Source organism: Carcharodon carcharias, chromosome 2, assembly GCF_017639515.1.
Source record: "Carcharodon carcharias isolate sCarCar2 chromosome 2, sCarCar2.pri, whole genome shotgun sequence".
NCBI classification, from domain to species: domain Eukaryota; kingdom Metazoa; phylum Chordata; class Chondrichthyes; order Lamniformes; family Lamnidae; genus Carcharodon; species Carcharodon carcharias.
The window spans coordinates 50,114,085-50,121,911 of record NC_054468.1 but is presented as its reverse complement, the minus strand read 5'-3'; the positions used below and the strand labels follow the sequence as shown (position 1 = coordinate 50,121,911).

General features: G+C 46.2%; 1 non-coding gene across 1 annotated transcript; it reads right to left on the bottom strand.

The window, feature by feature from the left end:
* Positions 1–3,656: 3,656 nt before the first annotated feature.
* On the bottom strand, positions 3,657–3,763 carry LOC121275506. The gene has a single exon (XR_005942478.1). It is a non-coding gene; the product is annotated as a U6 spliceosomal RNA (small nuclear RNA).
* Between the last annotated feature and the right edge of the window lie 4,064 nt (positions 3,764–7,827).

Sequence of the window (7,827 nt, the reverse complement as noted above, 5' to 3'; positions counted from 1 at the left end):
CAGAGCCAAACCAGCCCACAGGCAGCAACTGTGAGACAGTCCTGCACACCAAGCTGTTATACCAATTATGTCAATTGTGCATACAGCCCTTGCCCCTCCCTGGAGCTAGAGTGCACCATGCTTCTAATGAAGACTCCTGCAGCATGCCCACCGCACCCCATGACTGTCTCCACTCTGATTCTTGGCTGTGAGGTCCACAGAGTCCCAGGGCTGTCTCTATTCTCTGATACTTTTCCACTGAGCCCCATGAGTGTCTCTGTTCTCTGACTCCTGACTACAAGCCCCAGACCAAGGGCTTTGACTTGCATAGAGTTCCTCATTGCCCTCATGACTGAAGACCACAGCGTCTCCCTTCCCAACACCGCCACCCCCCTACCAATTATGTGCCTCCATGTGATCCATCCCTCTTGTGTCACACTAACAAACCACCCCCCACTTTCCTATTTCAGAGTCTGCGTGCATCCCCTCCCATTCATGCGTGGTATCCCTTTCACCCCTTGTTTGTCAGCATTTTAGCTTCTCATCTCTCGGTTTCCCCTCTGCCTTCCATCATTTCCCCTCCTCCACCACCTTGCAAAACCTTCCTGCCCCTCTGCCTTCCATCGTACCCCATTCACCTCAACCTCTTGCAAAACCTTCCTTCCTGATTGTCCAATCTGTGTTCCCCCTTGCCCTTAGTTCCTTACAAAGCCTTTCTGAGAGAGCATGAAATGTAGTTACATTATTACCATTTATCTTAAAGTTTGCTTACTATATTCTGTTTAACCACAAATTTAAAATGAATTTAAATAAATGAATTGGATTTAAAGCTAAAATTAGTTGGCAAATTGTTTTTTTTTAATTTCTACACAGTATTAGGAACAACAGCAGTTTAAAGGAAATGCAAGAAGCCTTGTTAAGGTTCTGCTCTCAGCAGAAAATTGTGCTCAAAGAAAACAAGTGTCAGTGAATCAGGGCTAAGATGTTGCTGTGCCTTCTCTAACCTGCACTCCCTTTAAATGCAACTCCCTACTAGAAGCAGTGCAGAATTTATCTACAATGCAATTTTAATATTAATAACCAACGAAAAAAAGATCAAAGTTGAATCTGCTGGGTGTCCACATCTACATAAAAAATTATTTCATACACAAGCTTTACCACCCTTTTCTTTTTCTATTTTTCCCTTGTATGTCTCTTTACCATTGGTTAGACACTAATGGATCAATTTTCTTGACACCTAGTTCTCCGAGTACAGAGGTAATGAAAATGAGTGAACACCCGTTTCACAAGGTCTCTGCCCTTACATTGATCCATGGAGCAGACTGGCCCCTGACTGCGATTTCACGCTGGCTGGCCAGTTAATGGCCAGCCAGCATGAAAGGTGCATTGAAAGGCTCAGTGTTGCCAGGGTGGGGGCAGGAAAAGGGTGAGTGCTGAAGTCAGCATGTGTGCTGGGGAGCACACAATGAAAGCTCCCTGAAGGCAGAGAGCTGCCTTAGGGGGCTAAAGAATTTAAAACCATCAAATAAAGATTTTAAAATGCAGAAAGAAAATGTCCACACATCAGACTCACTCACCTAAATATATAGATTATAAAAGTTCTGCCCTAACATACTTTAAAAATTAATATTGGAAACCTCATCCTGCCCTTGGGTGAGGTTTCCTCAAAAATCCAAAGGCCACTTGGCCGATTCGCTCGCCCACCAACTGTAACATTGGACGGGCAGCGAAAAATCCAGGTTAATTAATACATTAATGGCCTTAAAGGGCCTCTTAACTGTCGGCAGGCACACTGCCAACTCTCACAAAATATCATGCGAGTGCGCGATGATGTTGGGTTGCTCACCCAACGTGATTGCGTGCGATTTTACGCTTGGGCGTGTTGGGCCTGCACCCACACGCCGAGCAAAACATCCTGTCCAAGATTGTTGGAGCTTTAATGGATGTGGAGATGGAGATGATCCTGTACCTGTATTAACTCTTTTGGAGTTAAACAATTAAACTAAATGAACAAAATAAGGGATAAAATAAACACAGCCCCTAAATCAGCTCAGCTGTAAAACCAAGGACAAAGTTTAAAGGAATTACTAACATTAAATCAAAGTGTGATTAAAGGGGTCGATAAAACACCCCAGTTCCCGTGGTGCCAACCGGGCATTTAATGTCTCAAGAGTGCCGGCAGACACTGCATGCTCCCTCTCTAGGGACACCCGGCCGTGAACGTAGCCACGGAAGAGGGACAAACAATCAGGCGGGACTCCCCCCTCGATCGCCCACTACCTGGACCTGTTAATGCCCAACTTCGCCAGGCCCAGGAGCAGGTTCACGAGGAAGTCCTCCTCCTTCCCGACCCCCCTCTGCAGCTGTACCTGTAGAATCTCTTTAGGAGCCTGTACCTGTGGTAACTCTTTTGGAGTTAAAACAATTAAACTAAATTAACAAAATAAGGGATAAATCAAGCACAGCCCCTAAGTTAGGTCAGCTGTAAAACCAAGGACAAAGTTTAAAGGAAACATACAAACTTTAAACCAAAATGTGATTAAAGGGGTCAATAAAACACCCCAGTCCCCGCGGTGCCCACCGAGCACAGAAGGCCTCGAGAGTGCCAGCAGACACCATGTGCTCCCTCTCCAGGGACACCCGGCTGCGAACGTAGCCGCGGAAGAGGGTCAAACAATCGGGCGGGACTACCCCCTTGATCGCCTGCTGCCTGGACCTGTTAATGCCCAACTTGGCCAGGCCCAGGAGCAGGTTCACGAGGAGGTCCTCCTCTTCCCGACCCCGTTCCACACCTGTACCTGTAGAATCTCTTCTGTACCTGTAGTAACTCTTTTGGAGTTAAACCAATTATACTAAATTAACAAAATAAAGGATAAATCAAGCACAGTCCCTAAGTCAGGTCAGCTGTAAAACCAAGGACAAAGCTTAAAGGAAACTTACAAACTTTAAACCAAAATGTGATCAAAGGGGTCAACAAAATACCCCAGTCCCCGCGGTGCCCACCGAGCACGGAAGGCCATGAGAGTGCCGGCAGACACTGCATGCTCCCTCTCCAGGGACACCTGGCCGTGAACGTAGCCGCAGAAGAGGGACAAACAATCGGGTGGGACTCCCCCCTCGATCGCCTGCTGCCTGGACCTGTTAATGGCCAACTTGGCCAGGCCCAGGAGCAGGTTCACGAGGAGGTCCTCCTCCTTCCCGACCCCCTTCCCCACCTGTACCTGTAGTATCTCTTTTGGAGTTAAAACAATTAAACTAAATTAACAAAATGAGGGACAAATCAAGCACAGCCCCTAAGTCAGGTCAGCTGTAAAACTAAGGACAAAGTTTAAAGGAAATTTACAAACTTTAAACCAAAATGTGATTAAGGGGGTCAATAAAACACCCCAGTCCCCGCGGTGCCCATCGGTCACGGAAGGCCTCGAGTGTACCAGCAGACACTGCGTTCTCCCTCTCCAAGGACACCCGGCCGCGAACGTAGCCACGGAAGAGGGATAAACAATCGGGCGGGACTCCCCCGCCTGTATCTGCAGTAACTCTTTTGAGTACAAACATGTTTCCATTTGTTTTTTCAGATGAAGTTACATTGTTTCATAGTTTGCCATTGTGAGATTTGAACTCTTGATCTTGGGGTTACAAGCCCAGTACCATAACCACTTGGCTATTTAGGCCAAGCCTTAAATATGCAACGCTTCACGAATTTGCGTGTCATCCTTGCGCAGGGGCCATGCTAATTTTCTCTGTATCCTTCCAATTTTAATATATGTGCTGTCGAAGCGAGCACAAGGTGCACACCCATAAAAGAGATGTTAACGAGACAGGAGAGGATATTTCCAGCCTCCCACCTCATTTTGTAGTTTGTTGGCATACTAAGTGACTAAAAGTTCTTCTGTAGGGCATTCAAAAGGAACTCACAATTAACTTGTGGAATGATATTAACTAGCATAAGATCTTTTAGGGTCAAAATCTTCTCATTTTTTAATGAAAGGGTTTTGCCTTTATTTCATAGATTTTACAACTGGTAAAAAAAAGTGGTCACTTGAGATTTTGTAATGTTAATATTTGTGTAATGTGATTAAGTAACATGGAAGGGAGAAAAATGGCCAATTACCAACAACCAGAAATAATCAGCTAGATTTTACTTACCCTGGCAGTGGATGGTAGTCTGAACCAGAAATCAGCGGATTGTTGACTCCCACCTTCGTCTTTTAACACAGTGCATAATACGTGAAAGGGCTAGTTAACAGTCATTAGGGTGGTCGCTAGCCAACTGTGTAAGTTACGGGGGGGCTACTCACGCAATGGACCAAGGAGGGTTTGTCGTCTGGGCACTGAGCTGACAGGCTGTGACCTGGAAAGATGTCATGGCCACTTATTTAAAGGGACCTGCGACACATGACTGTGCCAGTGCACTGGGGATCATAGTTTGAAGAGACCAGGAAGATTTATTTTTTCACTCATTTACGGGATGTGGGCTTCGCTGGCTAGGCCAGCATTTCTTGCCTGTCCATAATTGCCCTTGAGAATGTGATTGTGAGCTGCCTTCTTGAACTGCTGCAGTCCCTGTGATGTAGATATACCTACAGTGCTGTTAGGGTAGGAGTTCCAGGACCTTGACCCAGCGACAGTGAAGGGATAGCAATATAGTTCCAAGTCAGGATGGTGAGTGGCTTGGAGGGAATCTTCCAGGTGGTGGTGTTTTCATGTGTCTGCTGCCATTGTCCTTCTAGGTGGAAGGTGCTGCTTAAGAAGCCTTGGTGAGTTCTTGCAGTGCATCTTGTGGATGTACACGGCTGCCACTGTTCATTGGTGGTGGAGAGGCTCAATAATTTTGGAAGGAATCCGAATCAAGCGGATTGCTTTGTCCTGGATGGTGTTGAGCTTTGTGAATACTTTTGGAGCTGCATTCATCCAGGCAAGTGTTCCATCATTCTCCTGACTTGTGCCTTGTGGACATACTTTGGGAAGTCAGGAGGTGAGTTACTTGCTGCAGGATTTCTAGCTTCCGACCTGCTTTTGTAGCCACAGTATTTATAAGCCTGGTCCAGTTCAGTTTCCAGTCTATGGTAACCCCAGGATTTGACAGTGGGAGATTCAGCGATGGTAATACCATTAAATGTCAAGTGGCGATGGTTAAATTCCATCTTGTTAGAGATGGTCATTGCTTGGCACTTGTGTGGCACAAATTTTACTTGCCATTTGTTAGCCCAAGGCTGGATATTGTCCAGGTCTTGCTGCATTTGGACATGGACTGCTTCAGTGCCTGAGGGGTTGTGAATAGTACTGAACATTATGCAATCATCAGCGAACATCCCCACTTCTGACCTTATGATGGAAGGAAGGTCATTGGTGAAGCAGCTGAAGATGGTTGGGCCGAGGACACTGCCCTGAGCAACTCCCGCAATGATGTCTTGGAGCTGAGATGATTGACCTCCAACAACCACAACCATCTTCCTTGGTGCTACGTATGACTCCAACCAGTGGCGAGTTTTCCCCCTGATTCCCATTGACTCCAGTTTTCCTAGGGATCCTTGATGCCACACTCAGTCAAATGCGGGCTTGATGTCAAGGGCAGTCACTCTCACCTCACCTCTGGAGTTTAGCTCTTTTGTCCATGTTTGAACCAAGGCTATAATGAGGTCAGGAGCTGGCTGACCCTGATGGAACCCAAACTGGACTTCAGTGAACAGGTTATTGCTAAGCAAGTGCTGCTTGATAGCACTGTCGATGATCCCTTCCACTACTTTGCTGATGATTCGAAGTAGCTTGATAGGGTGGTAATTGGCTGCATTGGATTTGTCCTGCTTTTTGTGTACAGGACGTATCTGGGCAATTTTCCACATTGCCATGTTGATGCCAATGTTGTAGCTGTACTGGAGCAGTTTGGCTATGGGCGTGGAAAGTTCTGGAGCACAAGTCTTTAGTACTATTGCCAGAATATTGTCAGGGTCCATAGCCTTTGCAGTATCCAGTGCCTTCAGCTATTTCTTGATATCATGTCAAGTGAATCGAATTGGCTGATGTCTGGCATCTGTGATGCTGGAGCCTCTGGAGGAGGCCAAGATAGATCATCCACTTGGCACCTCTGGCTGAAGATTATTGTGAATGCTTCAGCCTTATTTTTTGCACCGATTTGCTGGGCTCCCCTATCATTGAGGATGGAGATATTTGTGGAGCTTCCTCCTCCAGTGAGTTGTTTAATTGTCCACCATCATTCACAGCTGGATGTGGCAGGACTGATGAGCTTAGCTCTGATCTGTTGGCTGTGGATTGATTAGCTCTGTCTATCACTTGCTGCTTATGCTGTTTGGCATGCAAGTAGTTGAGTTGTAGCTTCACCAGGTTGACAGCTCATTTTCATGTATCCCTGGTGCTCCTCCTGGCATGCCCTCCTGCACTCTTCATTGAACCAGGTTGATCCACTGGCTTGGTGGTAATATTAGAATGGGGGAAATGCTGGGCCATGAGGTGACAGATTGTGTTGAGTACAATTCTGATGCTGCTGATGCTTCACAGTGCCTCATGGTTTCCCAGTCTTGAGCTGCTAGATCTGTTCAAAGTCTATCCCATTTAGCATGGTGGTAGCGCCACAAAACTCGATGAAGGGTATCCTCAATGTGAAGACAGCACTTCATCTCCATAATAGCTGTCACTCCTGCTGATAATGTCATAGACAGACGCATCTGGAGCAGGCAGGTTGGTGAGGATAAGGTCAAGTATGTTTTTCCCTCTTAGTGGTTCCTTCACCACCTGCTGCAGACCCAATCTAGCAGCTATGTCCTTTAGAACTTGGCCAACTTGGTTTGTGGCGGTGCTACCAAGCCACTTTTGGTAATGGACATTGAAGTCCCCCACCCAGTATACATTCTGTATTCTTGCCACTCTTAGTGCTTCCTCCAAATGGTGTTCAACATGGAGGAGCATTGATTCATCAGCTGTCGGTATGTGGTTTCCTTGCCCATGTTTGACCTGATCCAATAGACTTCATGCTGTCTGGAGTTGATGTTGAGGACTCCCAGAGCAACTCCCTCCTGACAGTATACCACTGTGCCACCACCTCTGCTGAGTCTGCAGAGGCAGTGGCATAGTGTTATTGACATTGGACTAGTATTCCAGTGACCCAGGAGGGACCAGGGTTTGAATCCCATCATGGTAGATGGTGAATATTTGAATTCAATAAAATCTGGAATTAAAAGTCTGATCTTGACCAGAAAACCTTTGTCGATTGTCATAAAAACCCATCTGATTCACTAATGTCCTTTAAGGAAGGAAATCTGCCATCCTTACCCAGTCTGCCCTACATGTGTCCCTAGACCCATAACAATTGGTGGTTGACTCTTAAATGCCCTCTGAACTAGGGCAATTAGGGATGGCCAACAAATGCTGGCCCAGCCAGCAGTGCCCACACCCCATGAACAAATAAAAAAAATGTCCTGCAGGTTGGAGAGGACATACCCATGGATGGTGATTGTGGTTTCTGGGACATTATCTGTAAGGTATGATTCTGACGGCTCTCCCAATTTTAGCACCAGCCCCCAGAAATTAGTAAGGAGGACTTTGCAGATTTGACAGGGCTAGTTTTGCCATGGTCCCTTCTGGTGCGTAGGTCGATGCCAGATGGTCCATCCAATTTCATTCCTTTTTATTGACTTTTTAGCGGTTGGATACAACTGAGTGATTTGCTAGGCAATTTCAGGGTCAATCACATTGCTGTGAGTCTGGTTTATGTAGCTAGACCAGGCAAGAATGGCAGATTTCCTAAAGGACATCAGTGAACTAGATGGGTTTTTATGCCAATCAATAATGGTTTCTTGATCATCATTAATCTTTTAATCCCAGATTTTTATT